The sequence below is a fragment of the Musca domestica genome, unplaced genomic scaffold, assembly GCF_030504385.1.
Source record: "Musca domestica strain aabys unplaced genomic scaffold, Musca_domestica.polishedcontigs.V.1.1 8, whole genome shotgun sequence".
NCBI classification, from domain to species: Eukaryota; Metazoa; Arthropoda; class Insecta; order Diptera; family Muscidae; genus Musca; species Musca domestica.
The window spans coordinates 5537213-5551649 of NW_026712409.1; positions in this window are offsets into that span (position 1 = coordinate 5537213).

Sequence of the window (14437 nt, forward strand, 5' to 3'; positions counted from 1 at the left end):
GTGTGTGTGCTTTTTTTTGGTTTGCGGAAGTCACAAAAGAGCCTCGAACTTCGAAGCCATTTGTTTTGTAATTTATTTGTGTGCTTGTATGTGGGTGTGTGTGTGTGCAGCTGAGTGGGTGTGAGTTCAATCAATTTTTGCGATTGTTAATGATAATGTTAAGGTAATTTCCTTATAATAAATGAAAATAAATAAATAAATATTTCGTCATACTCTGAGAGAAGATGTCAGAGAGATTTTTAATAGCATCAATGGATGTGTGGGAGGATTGCCACGAATAAATACACATGCATACACATATTGATACAGACATACGTACGTATGTGTCTCTTTAAACATTTTCCACATAAAAATATTCTTACAAACAGTGAGGCTGGGGTATGACGAGGAAATTAAGTAAAATCTATTTCCGTTTATTGCAGCATTCTTATCATTTTATTTCCATTGACGGAATGCCCTCATATGTGAATGTGTGCGACAGAGATTGAGTGGCATGTATTTCAAGTGCGTATGTCTGAATGTAATAAATTGTATGGGCGAAATTGATAGCTGATATTATTTTGAACTCTGGCGGCAACGTCATTCACTTAAATATAATATTGCTGTACTTTTTCATGCGACTTCTATAGGGGACCATTAATTGATGACATTTTCAATTAAGGGCTAGCTGTGTGAGGGAGTGCAGATATATTTTGGAAATATATGTTAGCATGCAAAGATTGATTCCATATTGTTATGCAACATATTCTTTACCGATGTACTTATGTCTATCCAAATAAATCTATTGTCATAATATGGCTCAAATTTTCAAAATCAAAAATTTCAAAAATAAGGTAATGAATCCTGGACATATGGTTATGACACCAAAACTCAAAAATCGGAGTTTATAAGGGTTTTTCGTTTTGCTTACGTATTTATAAACAAGGAAGGCACAAGAAGGAGGGGACTGATATACAATCCATTTACACTTGTAATTTTAACAGAAACATTAATATGTGGGAGAAAAAAGGGAAATACTATTCAAAACTTTACCCTCTTGTGAGAGAGAGAGACAGAAATATTGGAAAGATTTGACTCATTTTAATTCAAATTTGGAATGGGTCGTCATGGCCAATTTCTGATATCAAATACCCTCTGGTTTTCATTTATACCCTACAAATTATATAGCACCTCGAAATATTGGTCCTTGACATAGAAAACTATATATGTATCTTCCTATCTCGCCGAGCAGAGTCGATCTAGTTATCTAGCTATGTCCGTCCATCCGTCTTTCCATGTTAATTTGTAATCACGCTACCGTTCGCATTTATAGCCCGCTCTTCGCGAAATTGAAAATGGAGTAGGGAATACGGCCTAAAAAAAGCCTAATGTTTTTGGAAATGATCGGGGTTATAATAGATCAAAAACAGAAAAAATCCCTTCTATGCTGTTGCTCTGGAGGACACATGGGGTAGAGTAGTGGGCTGGGCAGAAGCTTACCAATTTCGATGGATGGTCATTAGAAAATATTTAGCGGTAATATTTAGGACGTAAAATAGATAAAGGGTATAGTATACCGGTCTCAATTATCCTCCAAATAGCATGGCAAATGGAACTAATTCTAGGGGTAATATTAGAATTCGCAAGATTTTAAAAATATGATGATGAGGAGAAAAATTGTGCCGATATTGTCCATTTTTACGAAAATTTGAGCCGAATAGACTATTCCCATCGCTTTCTGTGGATTATTTGTTTTATTTTCAACATTTTTCATTTTTGTAGGAGGTGTGTAAAAAGGAGAAGGCAGACAGAGCTTCTATTTAACTTTGGTAGTTAAATTACGATGCACACCATTTGGACCCCCTCGAGTCATACAGGGTGAGATAACTGCAAACTGCAACAAAGTCAAACGCCATAATTTTTGCATTTTTTTTAATTTTATTAAATGAAAGCAAAATATGTCGGAAATAGCATCGAATTTTACTTTAAGTTCAGATTTTATCGAATTGGTCACCTTTGGCACGAATTATGGTCTTCAAACAGCAAATGAAACCGTCACACGTTGCCCGAATGTTGCTCTGCGGTATTTTCGTCCATTCCCGGCAATGCGCTTGGTTGGGGTGATCGACACTTTGGTATTTTTTAGTGTCAACCTTGCTTTCCAAAATACTCCAGACACAATAGTCCAACAGATTGGTATCCGGAGATTTTGGTGGCCATTGTGCGCTGAAAATGAAGCGTGCTGAGTGCGTTAGTGCGTTAGTGCTGAGTCCTGTTAGAATGTCCAAGGTATGCGACCAAAATGTTTGCGTGGCCAAGGCTTTAATACGTAGTTAATAATTGCCTTGTAAGTTCCTCCACTTTTTGGAATTTCAATGGCTTTAATGACGCTAAAATCGTCAAAATACTGAATATTGGGAGGTACCTTAATATGGGGCTATACGAAGACGTGGACCTGCATAGACAATTTTCTGCCTTAGACTGTAGTATTCATTACGAACTTCAAATGCCAAATTTGAAACAATTCCAGTGAATAATGTCGCTAAAATCATCAAAATGCCGAAAATAGGGAGGTTCCCTATATAAGGGGCTATACGAAGACGTGGACCTGCACACACAATTTTCTGTTATAGGCTGTAGTATCCATTACGAACTTCAAATGCCAAATTTGAAACAATTCCGGTAAATAATGTCGCTTAAATAATCAAAATACCGAATATCGGAAGGTACCGTTACATGGGGACTATATGAAAACTTGGACCTATATAGCCCATTTAGGAACTTAACCTGCCTACTGGCAAAATAAACATATGTGCAAAATTTTAGCCTTCTATCTCAATTCGTTCGAAAGATAGCGTGATTACAACAGACGGACAGACAGACACACAGTTAGACGGACATGGCTAAATCGTCTTAGAATTTTACGCTGATCAAGAGGAGTTACAAACGGAATGACAAAATGAATATACCCTCCATAGTATGGTGGAGGGTATAAAAGTCCTGCAGACTTCTGATTAAAATTTTATCAACCCGTCTTATTTTGTTCGGAAGTAAAACTTATTTCCACCGACGGAAGATAGACATAGCATTTTATAGTAATCAGGAATATACATATATACATTGTGGGGCCTATAATGTATATTTCGAGGTGTTACAAACGGAATGACAAACTTAATATACCCTCCATACAATAATCTGAAAAATAATCTGATTTATAAAAGCGTCTAATATATCTTTTATATGCCTTTCCATAGACCTCTTAAAATATTTAGGCTTTTCATTTCGATTTATGCTGTACTGAGATAAATATTTATATTAAAACCTTATTAAGATTTCCATCTACGTCACATTTTTCACACATTTTCATTTGCTTCTGTGATATTAAGCAACACAAACAACAACTCACAAATAAATTTGCACTTGCAATTATTTTCCTAAATATTTATGGTCATTCAGTTCATGAATGCATTTCTTAAATAATTAACAAACTTAAAATATAAAGAGAATTTAAAGTGAATTGTCCGATCATAAAATAACCCAAGCATTGCAATTATTCCCACATTTACAATTTTGAAAATATTTCATTTTATTAACTAAAATATCTTGAGTTCCCCCCAAACACAAACTCCTCAGTTTACCCAAGGAATTAGTTCAAATTAAACACTGACTCTTCATTGAATAGATTATTTTCTTTGTGATATTTGTTGGAATGTGAGATAAATTCAATTTGGGGAAATTGCATTTTTCACCTCAGCAACAAAACATTAATAATTTAATGAATGCATTGGGGACACCGAAACCGAAGTCCAGAATATATTGAGTAATCTAAAGTTTAAGGTGGTTAGAGTAAACCAGGAGAATGTGTGTGTGTTTACAACTTTGGGACACAGTCAACTGCACTCAGACAAACTTTAATAACTCTCGATGATGTGTGAGTGAAGGTGTGTGTGTGCATGTGTGTTCGTGTGGTTTTACTGGACACTGGTTGTTAAAATTGGAGTGTAGAACCTTTTAACTTTTCCCTTTTATTTCAGTTTGCAGGACATGTTTGACCAAACTTTACACTTGAGCTAACTGGGTATGACCGCAATTGCCCATATTGCCACCCCAGATGTGTGTGAGTATGTGTTTTACTCTCTCCTGTATATTTTCAAACATTCTCTATGTTGTAACAGTTGTTCTTGTTTTTATTGCAGTTGAGGTGCATGTTTACATCCCGGCAACTTTGTCACACCACACACACACTCACATTTTGTTTGAATTAACAATGACACTAAAAGTGACAATGCGAGACAAAGTGTGAGGTAGAAATGTGATCACTTGTTTTTTTTTGTGTTTGTTGTTATTGTTTCGAGGTTTCACACTCACCTCATACATTTCTCTCTCACACACATATACTATGCTTAATTCTCATTCTGTTGGTATTACTTTTGGGATTTTAAATAATCAAGAAAGAGGTAAATAAACTGATAACAAATATAAATATACCAAAACTTATGTGGAGTATCGGAAGTTTTAGGAGAAGTGAAATTGATTTCATACATTGGGAGAAGTGTTTTCAAATATATACCAAACTTATAAGAATTTTAATCCTACAGCTAATATGGTTTGTATGTTTGTTTTACTGGGAGATATTTCCCGCACTAACTCGCAATTTTTCCAGAAGTTTAAATATGGAATATTGAAAGGGAGATCAGTGATAAAAATGATTCTAAATACTGTAGTACCAAGTCAAACCTCATACTGTGGCACCGTCAAACGCCTACTGGTGAAACACTGCGACGTTTAGTCGCTTGCCTCGAAGACACTGGCACAACAAAAGATGCTGCTAGACCCCGAAATATCCGTTCTGCAGAGAATATTACTGCTGTAGACGAGGATGTAATGGAAGCGCCGTCGACATCGACGTTCCACGTTAATGGGTATCAGTCAATGGTCTTTACAGCGAATTTTGGTACAAGATTAGAAGATGTTTCCTTACAAAGTCCAGATGGTGCATCAGCTGTTAGGTACTGTCCGCCAATCAGTCTAACATTCGCTTAAGTCATCCTTAAGAAGGAGAAGATGATTTTTCATCGAAAATAATAATGAGTCATGGGGCCCATTTTCATCTTAGCGGATAAGTAAATAAGAAACATTTACGATTTTGGAGCTGTGGAAATCCGCAAATAACCCACAAAGAGCCATTATACCCGCTCAAAGTCACTGTATGGAGTCTTCTTCACTAGAGGAGTCATCGGATCTTTTTTCTTCGAAGACGTCGCGGGCCAAACGATTACTGTTAATGGTGAGCGCTACAAGGCATTGGGAAACATTTGGTTCCAACAGGACAATGCAACGGTACACATTGCACGTGCCACAATCGATATTCTGATGGATGCATTTCCCGGGCGCCTAATCTCCCGTTTTGGCTATTTACACTGGAGAGCATGATCGACTGATTTGGCCGCTCCACACTTCTTTTTGAGGGGCTTTTTAAAGTCGCAAGTTTATGTCAACAAGCCTCAGACTCTAACAGCTCTTAAATACAATATCTGTCAAGAATGTGAGGACCTATGGCCGAGAGTTTTGGCAAAGTGATGGAAAACGGGAGAGTAAAATTCGCTCGATATCAAGCAGATTCTGATCTTGTCGAGTACTCTTCTAGTTTTTCAAACTTTCTTACCGCACAGTTGAAAAAAAAACAAACAATAGAGCCTACTACAGATTTGTTGTTGTTGTAGCAGCTCGAACTCCCATGATACCTTCATGTACTGCTTGCGTCCATAGTAATACGGGAATTAGCTGAGAACTTTTGGTTGGGTAGTTAAAGAGGTGCAGCGTATCATGTGGGCCTAAACAGACGCTGGGAAGGGGTTTTGCGCACTGCTGTCAATTCGAGCCAAATACGAATTGGAATTATTCATCCAGATCTCAATTGTGTTAAAACTATTCTGGATTGTCGCGGTAGCCATCGTTCTTCAGTTGCGATGAAAGGCGGACAATCTCCGAGTATGGTATTCACTCTGAATTCTGCTATAGCTGCTGTGACCGCATCACGCTTGATAGGCCTGTTGATCTATTACAGATGTGGTTTTTTAAAAATATAATAAAATAATATTTCAAGGATCACTATCAGACGTGAATTTTTTGTACCTCTCTCTCTCTCTAGATCATGAAAGTCTTTCCTTACTTGCCTTACCGGTGGATGCTAATCCACCAGATGGTGATTGGGATGGTTGTGTTTATAGCACCCAGTCAAGCAGGACCTTCGCATCCTCATATAGATTGTCAAGGGGTGTAATAAGTAGGAAACCTGTTGCGGTTCTTAGGGCGGCGTTTTAGAAGGTTTTGGCAGCAATATAGACCGGTGTATCGCCTGGTAAGAGGTTCAACATGTTTTCTTTATCAGCTCTCCATTGGTGCTGGTCAGAGACTTCTAATCTTGCCACGGATAGCTGTGGTATGCGCGCGTGACCCCTAAGACCTTGGAATACTAGATCGATACTTTTTTTGTACACAAAGTGTAAAGTTCTTCGATTGTCAAATTGATTCATAAGATGGTTTAGGCAACAACACAGACCGTTCTATCGCCTTGTAAGAGCTCAACAAGGTTCCTACATCTAATCTTGTCACAGATAGCTGTGGTATGCGCGCTATGGGGTATGACCCCTAAGACCTTGGGGTACTAGGTGGTTTTTGTACACAAAATTTTTAATTATACCTTCATAGATATATATAGGGTATATATCTTATGACAGTATAAAATGTGTCTCATCGACAAAAAAGAACGTGTTTGGAGTGTATCTATGAGAGTGTCTGTATGAGAACGAAATCGCAATGCCCCGAGGTGGCTGGAAGCACCAATGCTTCTAGGAAATCTCTAACAGCACACGGGCTGAGAGAGTACCCAGAGAGAGTTGTAGAGAAATGGCTTGGAAAAGCTGCCTACGGTCCGGGCTCTGCGAACGTAGGCCCCAAGGAGAGTTGTAGGAAAAATCTTCAGACGAGGAAGGCTTTCTCCCTACGGTCCGTACCAAGCGAACGTAGGCTCCAAGGGGAGTTGCAGGTAACCTTTTAGTGTCTGGTAGTTTCCAAACAAAAAAATAGAGTAATTTCGTGTGAAGTTCTTCGAGTACTTCTGGTCCTGACTAAATTACACCCGCGAATAATAACGAGCAAATCTAATACGTTAACTACGTCAACCATCGGCTCGGTTTCTTAGATGGCAAAACATCTCCTTCAAAAATATTGTAATGTGTGTAACTGGACATACATTGTCATAAGATATATTGACTTACTTGGAATTATTTTTACATCCACACCAAATGTCCAGATAAAAAAGACGTTTATCCAATATCACTATAATGGGGAAGAGCTGGATCCAAATATGTATTCTGCAAATAAAATTAAATATTTTTATTTTTTTCTTATACTATTTAAATGTTTTAGAAAATAGTTTTGGGTAAGAGATTTAAAACTTAGCCTAAAAATTAAAAATATCAAAGCTAAGCAATTTAAAGACTACGCTAAATGTAATATTCATCTTCTAAATATTTAAATATAATCTTTTCATTTTCCAAAAAAAAAAAAAAAAAAAAAACAATCTCACTCCCCCACTGTGGAATATAATGCGATGCAAATTCAAACAAATAAAGTCTTTTAGATATTTGTTGAAGTTTAAAGTGATTAGGCAAATAGATATTCTTCCTTTTATATCCAATAGTTACATACAATTAGGTGAAATAATTACTTTTTCTAGTCGATAATTTTTGGAAGTGTGACTATTTTTTTTTGGAAAATAGCCTTCGACAATAAATGTTATGTCATTATAGGGTAAACGAGTACTCCAATGCAACCTATTTATTTGATAGCACATTGAGACCACTTACACCATAACACTTTAAAATTAAGAGATTTAAATTTTTGTTGTCTTCAATTTTGAGTGACATTCAGTCCATTCGGATTTCAGGGATTTCTTGTGACTCGACAACACCGAATGTTAGCCATTAGTGACCGGGGGGTTATCATGCCATGCAAGATAATTTCTAGATAAATAATGATGTATGCATTGATACATACGTACGTACATAACATGTATACGAGTTAAGATTATATGTACAGTAAAAAGTCTATTTAGGGGGGGGGGGGGGGTATATAGGGTCACCACAAATACCAAAGGAATCGAGGGAATTACCGATACCTTTCAATATTTGAATCTCACATTTAACATTGTCAGACATAAAGGGGCTCTACAGTATGCATTTAAAAGACAAAATTCCTTGGTTTGACTTGGCATTTCAAAGAAATTAAAATTGAAATGTAAAATATTTAAAAGAAAAATGACAATTGAATACCTAAATTGTAGAAGATACCAACCAAGTCCCAGTCGAATTATGTGTCAGAAATTCATTAAATCAAAGCATATTCTGGAATATCAAAATTAGATGGAAAATTTAGAGTAGAGTACTAAGAGGAAAGAAGAAGCAAATTCGGAAATGTGTACTACAACTAAAGGAAAAGTATTAATGGTACTAAAATCGGTGTTTGGTGAACCAATAGTGCTTGAAGACAGTAATTTAGCATTAGGGACACTGTTAGAGCGTAGGGTTAGAATATGGAGGTGGTTTTTGTGAAATACGTACTAAAAAGTAAATTACTTTAAATTTGTTATTTTGGAGAAGGAATAGAGTTGAAGAGAGTTTGATATTAGGATAAATTTTTTGTGCGGTTGTTGTAGCAGTAATACATGCGCGTTTTTGCGCTCTGCTAATCTTGTTCCAGCTCCAGGATTAGAAATTCGGCTAATTTAGTGGGCTGTAGTCAGAGATCTTCTGGAGTGAGTGGGGTAGGTTTGGCCGTGCAACTAAAGAAGTGTAGCAAACTGTGCGGGCCTGTATCGCACGCCGGGCAGGCGTCACGCACATCTTCATCAATTCGTGCCTTATACGAATTGAGGCGACTACACCATCCAGAACGTAATTGCGCCAAAACTACCCTGGTTTGTCTAGGCAGCTGACGTTCTTCAGCTGCAATGGATGGGCGTGGACTCCGAGGACGGCATTCATTTTATAATTGCTAATAGCATCTGCGACTGCTTTGGTATGAATGCCACTCAGACCTGCCTGATAGGCTTCTTGATCTAGAGGTTATCTCTTGCAACGCTGAACTTTCCTCTCTAGATTATGTATGTCCTTCCTGACACGCTTGGGTGGGGGAGATTTATCAAGCATATGTTGTTTGAAATGACTCTCACGGTAACACCCAAGCAGGTACTGCAACGAAAGCATATGATTATGCTGACGTAAGGGAAGGACTTTCGCATCCGCTGGTGTCATGCGAAGGCAACCTGTCGCAGTTCTCAGGGCAGCGTTCTGGCAGGTCTGGATGTGCTTCCACTGTGTAGCACTATTATTCGCAGACCACACTGGAACCGCATAGCTGACCACAGACCGACCTATCGCGTTATAAGAGGTCAATAAAGTTTCTTTGTCCGCACCCCAAGTGCTGCCGGGTAGCGCCTTGAGGACCTTGTTCCTACTTTTTATCTTGGTATTTGTGAAGGAATAGATCTGGAAATCCTAAATTTGGAATACAGATCTTTCATGCTCTGTATAGGACAGAAGAACAAGGAGGTTTTTGGAAATTCGTACAATAAATGTACCAAAAGTGTTCTATAGTTGCCAAAATTTGAAATTATGTAAGCGGATAGAGGTAGAATATTCAAATTGTGTAGAAGTATCAAGTTTGGGAAATCGAGATGATATAAAGGGGCAGGCTTGGAAACGTATGCTAAATGGTACTTATTTTGACACAATTTGGTTTATCGTGAATAGATCCAGGCGGAATATTGAAATTTAGTATGGGGTATCGTTCTGCAAAGAGGCCAAAATTACTAACTGGTACTAAATTTGTCGTAATGTGCAGAAATAGAACAGGAATTGCTAATTTTGGTATAAGTATCTTTGTGATTGTCAAACCTTTACATAACGAGGTGTAGTTTAAGAAAAGGAGGTTCTGTGTACGAACACATCTAAAATTGTGAATATTGGAATAAGGATCACTGTCAGTGAAAATATATTACGAATAGTCGACGTGCGGTTTTTATCTTGGGACAAAAGTTGATAGAGTTGTAGATATTTTAACATTTTGCCAAAATTGAATTTTTTGGAGCATGGTGTGAAAAGAGTTCAGCCCTGGAAGAACTTTTAAATCATAAAAATAATTAAATCGTTATTTTTTAACAGACTTTGGTTCACATGTTTGCAATCTCCTTTCCGAATATCAGCCAATTATCTGCCGGAAAAGGCATTACTCCAAATACGAGTTTAGCGATAATCACGTAACGTTGTATGGGGGCTATACGAAAAAGTGGACCAATAATCGACCAGAAATCCAAATAACAAGTTTGAGATAATTCCTTAGAAACATGTAGCTAAAATCATAAAAATACAGAATATTCAAAACTCATCAAAAATTCCAAATATCTGGAGGTGGAGTTATATGGAAACTAAACCAAGCCTTGGACCTATATGGAAAGTTCTTGGCTCGGATGTTTTCTACATACTAAGATCACAAACAGCCAATTTACAGCAAATTCGGGTTCAAATTGTGACAAATGGAACCAAAAGTCCCTTGATCTACCGGTGCAGTTAAATATGGACTATACTACAACGTGAACCTGAATAATGCATTTTCAACACCAAAAGTCCTGCAGATCAGAGTAAAGTTTTTAAGTGTGTGTGTGAGAGATCGAAATGTATGCTTTGAAGTGTTACAAATGGAATGACAAAATCAATATAGCCTATATACAGGGTGAGATGAAAAAACTGCAACCAACTTCAGACTGCTGTCATTTTTAAGCCACTCGCCCGACAGCTGTTAAAATTATTCCAGTGACAGTTCATTATATTGTTTACAAGCGTATAAAAGCATTTTGGGTGAGAATTTTCCAGAAAAAAAGTTATTCGTGATGGAATTCAAGCGTGATAGTATGATTTCTTTATATATGGATGGAAAACCGAAAGCGGCTATCGTTTGAGTACTCCAGCATTTAAAAGTGAATAAGTCTTTTGTGTCTCGTAACATCGCTCGTTACCCTGATACTGGTAGCGTGGCCCGACGTCAAGGAAGTGTACGGAAGAAAACAGCAATATCAGCAGAAATGGTTCGAAAAGTAAAGAAGCGACTTGATCGAAACCAGCGTCGCATTGACCGAAAAATGGCTCGTGAGCTGAACATATCGCAATATTCCATTCAGCAAATATTGAAAAATGAGGTCGGGGTAAAGCCATTGAAATTCCAAAAAGTGCGAGAACTTACACCGCAACAGAAAGAAAATAGACTTAAAAGAGCTAAAGAGTTGCTTCGGTTTGGCCGAAAGTGGTGAACTGCCAAATTTGGTTTTCTCCGATGAGAAAATATCCGTTGTTCAGCAGTTTGTAAACAAACAAAATTGTGGTGTTTTCATGCCAAAGAGGTCAGCTGAAAATGTGCACCTTCGGTTGGCCACCAGAACTCAAGCGACGATAGTCCCTCTCTGCTTGTATTAATCGACCGTGGTATCAGAATAAGTGCCGAATATTATCGCGAAAATATTCTGGAGGGTGTATTAAAACCTTGGGCACGCAAGCATTTTGGCCGCACACCTTAGACATTCCAACAGGACTCAGCACCATCGCACTCAGCAAGCGTCACCCAAGAATGGTTACAAAATGAGGTTCCTTGCTTTATTTCCAGCGCACAATAGCTACAAAAATCTCCGGATACCTATCCGTTGGACTATTTTGTCTGGAGTATTTTGGAAAGCAAGGTTTTCACTAAAAAATACCAAAGTGTCGATCACATCAGGCAAGCGGAATGAGCCAAAACACCGCAGAGCAACATTCGGGCAGTGTGTGGTAGTTTCACTGGCCGTTGAAGGCCATAATTCGTGCCAAAGGTGACCAATTCGAATAAATCTAAACTTATTCTAAAATGTGATTCTATTTCCGACATTTATGCATTCATTCAATAAAATTAAAAAGAAAAAAATTAAAAATTATGGCGTTTGACCTTGTTGCAGTTTTTTTTATCTCATCCTGTACTATTGTGAAGGGTAAAGTTGTGTCAATCTACATAATAAATCAGTGCACCAGTTCCTAAAATTATGAGAATTTTCATAAGTATCATATATTTCATATCACTCATTCGTAAGGTTTTCATACCAACGATCGTTAGGTCGAATTAGATTGCCACAACTTTAGTGGAGGGTATAAAATATTATGAACATTTGGCCTCATATGCGTATCAGTAATATAAACAATCATACGCAGGGTAGGTATTTCATTCAAGATGTTTATAATTCGTTTATGCCACACAGAATATGTTTTGTTTCTAAGACCCCCGGTAGGATGCTAAATGACTTCTGATGAAATCGTGTTATATTTTTTTTTGTTTTGGAGGTAGTTATCATTGTTTAATGGTTGAGTATGAGGTGTAGTTGATAGAATCACAATTCCTATTACCGCACTTTTTGCGAACTAAAACATTTGTAGAACATTTTGTTGTTGGAAAACGGTCAGGCTTAATCCCTTTATTGTTGTTTTTATAAAAACTACGTTTGTTTATTAGTGGAGAACGATGGTAATGTTTTCCAGGCGGTAAGTCAGGGAATACCTAGGTTTCGGAAAAAGCCACCAATCCTCATAAGTTCCCTTGTTTTTTTTTTGTCTAGGATACTCTCCCCAGGAGTTATTTTAAAAATAACTCATATGACAAAAAACTGATGGGAATTGGTGGCACCTTCTGAAACCTAAGCATTCCCTGCGTTACACTTCGGTAAACTATTTTGAAGCAACAAAATACTATGGTATCCCAAAAAATATGCCAACACTGTTCTATAAGATATAAATATAAAAGCAGCAATAATCTACTGCTTTTGCATTTTTTCGATATAACAAAGGAACAATTGGTTATCGTAGTAAAAACTTAATATTCTTCCAGTTCTGGAGCAGAGCAATAATGCATATTTGGGCCTCATGCGTATCAGTAATATAAACAATCATACGAAGGGTGGTATATTATTCAACACTTCTATAACTCGATTATTCCACACAGAATAAATGACTTCAGGCGGAATTGTGTTATATTTCTTGTAGGTATTAATCATTGTTTAATGGTTGAATACTGAGGTGTGGTTTATAGAATAACAATTCCTATTACCGTTCTTAGCTTAGAATTCAACCAACATTTCGAAAATGTACACATCAAGCTTATTTTTAAAGAAATCTTATAACATTTTACACTTATTAGGCACGCTATTAAATTCTGAGCTAAATTACATGTAAAGAGTAATAAGCCAGTTAGGGTTACTGGTTGCGATTTTTCTTACATTTTTTTCTCAACTGAATTTTTTCCACTTTACTTGCCAACGCCGAAAGTCGCTACCAAATAATAGCGCCATGAAAATCATCACAAGAACCGTGGCAGCAGCAGCTGGTCTTACTTTCTTATTAAATGAACTAAGAAAATTGTAATCGAGCACTAAGCTGTACTGCATCGAAAAAAAACTTTCAGTAGCATTTCAAATGTCATTTAAAGTTTGTTTCGGCATTGATTAAATTAATCGAAAAGTAAGGTCACGAATAAAAACCAAATAAATGTTTTAACTGGAGTGGAAAAAAAATCAAGTGGGAATTCCATGGAAGCAAAAAATGACAGGAAAACGAAAACTTTGCCAAACAAAAACTTTTGCAAGTCACACAAAATTGCAAGTTTATTAAAATAATGCGAAAGCGAAAGTTTTTAAATGTTAAGTTAATTTAAGACAAATATGAGCATTGAAGGTCATTACGGCTGTGAATTTTTGTTGCATTTAGGAACTTATGGAATTTTATAGCTTAAAAAAATAAGAAAAAGCTATATGCCTGAATTAAAAAAAAATGTTTTAGATGCATTCAACCCAGTTTTTTGGGTAGAGCACTGATTATAGGGTACAAAAAGACAATCTTTTATTTAAATATACAGTTTAAACTTTTAAATAACAAGTTTAGCTTACGGGTCAGTACTTTTTGATAGTAGATTAAAAATAATTATATTATACATATTTATTTTCTAAAGTATCAACATATTTTAATCCATATTTGACATGCCACAAGGTAGGTTTTTCACTTCTTTCTACATACAGGGTGAGATAAAAAAAAAACTGCAACAAAATCAAACGCCATAATTTAACATTTCTTTTTTTAAATTTTATTGAATGAAATCAAAAATGTCGGAAATAGCATCAAATTTTAGAATAAGTTTAGATCTGTTCGAATTGGTCACCTTTGGCACGAATTATGGCCTTCAAACGGCCAATTAAGCCGTCACACGCTACCCGAATGATGTTCTGCGGTATTTTGGCCCATTCCCTGCGAAGTGCTTGCTTGAGGTGTTAGGGACTTTGGTATTCTTTAGTGCCAACCTTGCTTTCCAAAATACTTCAGACACAATAGTT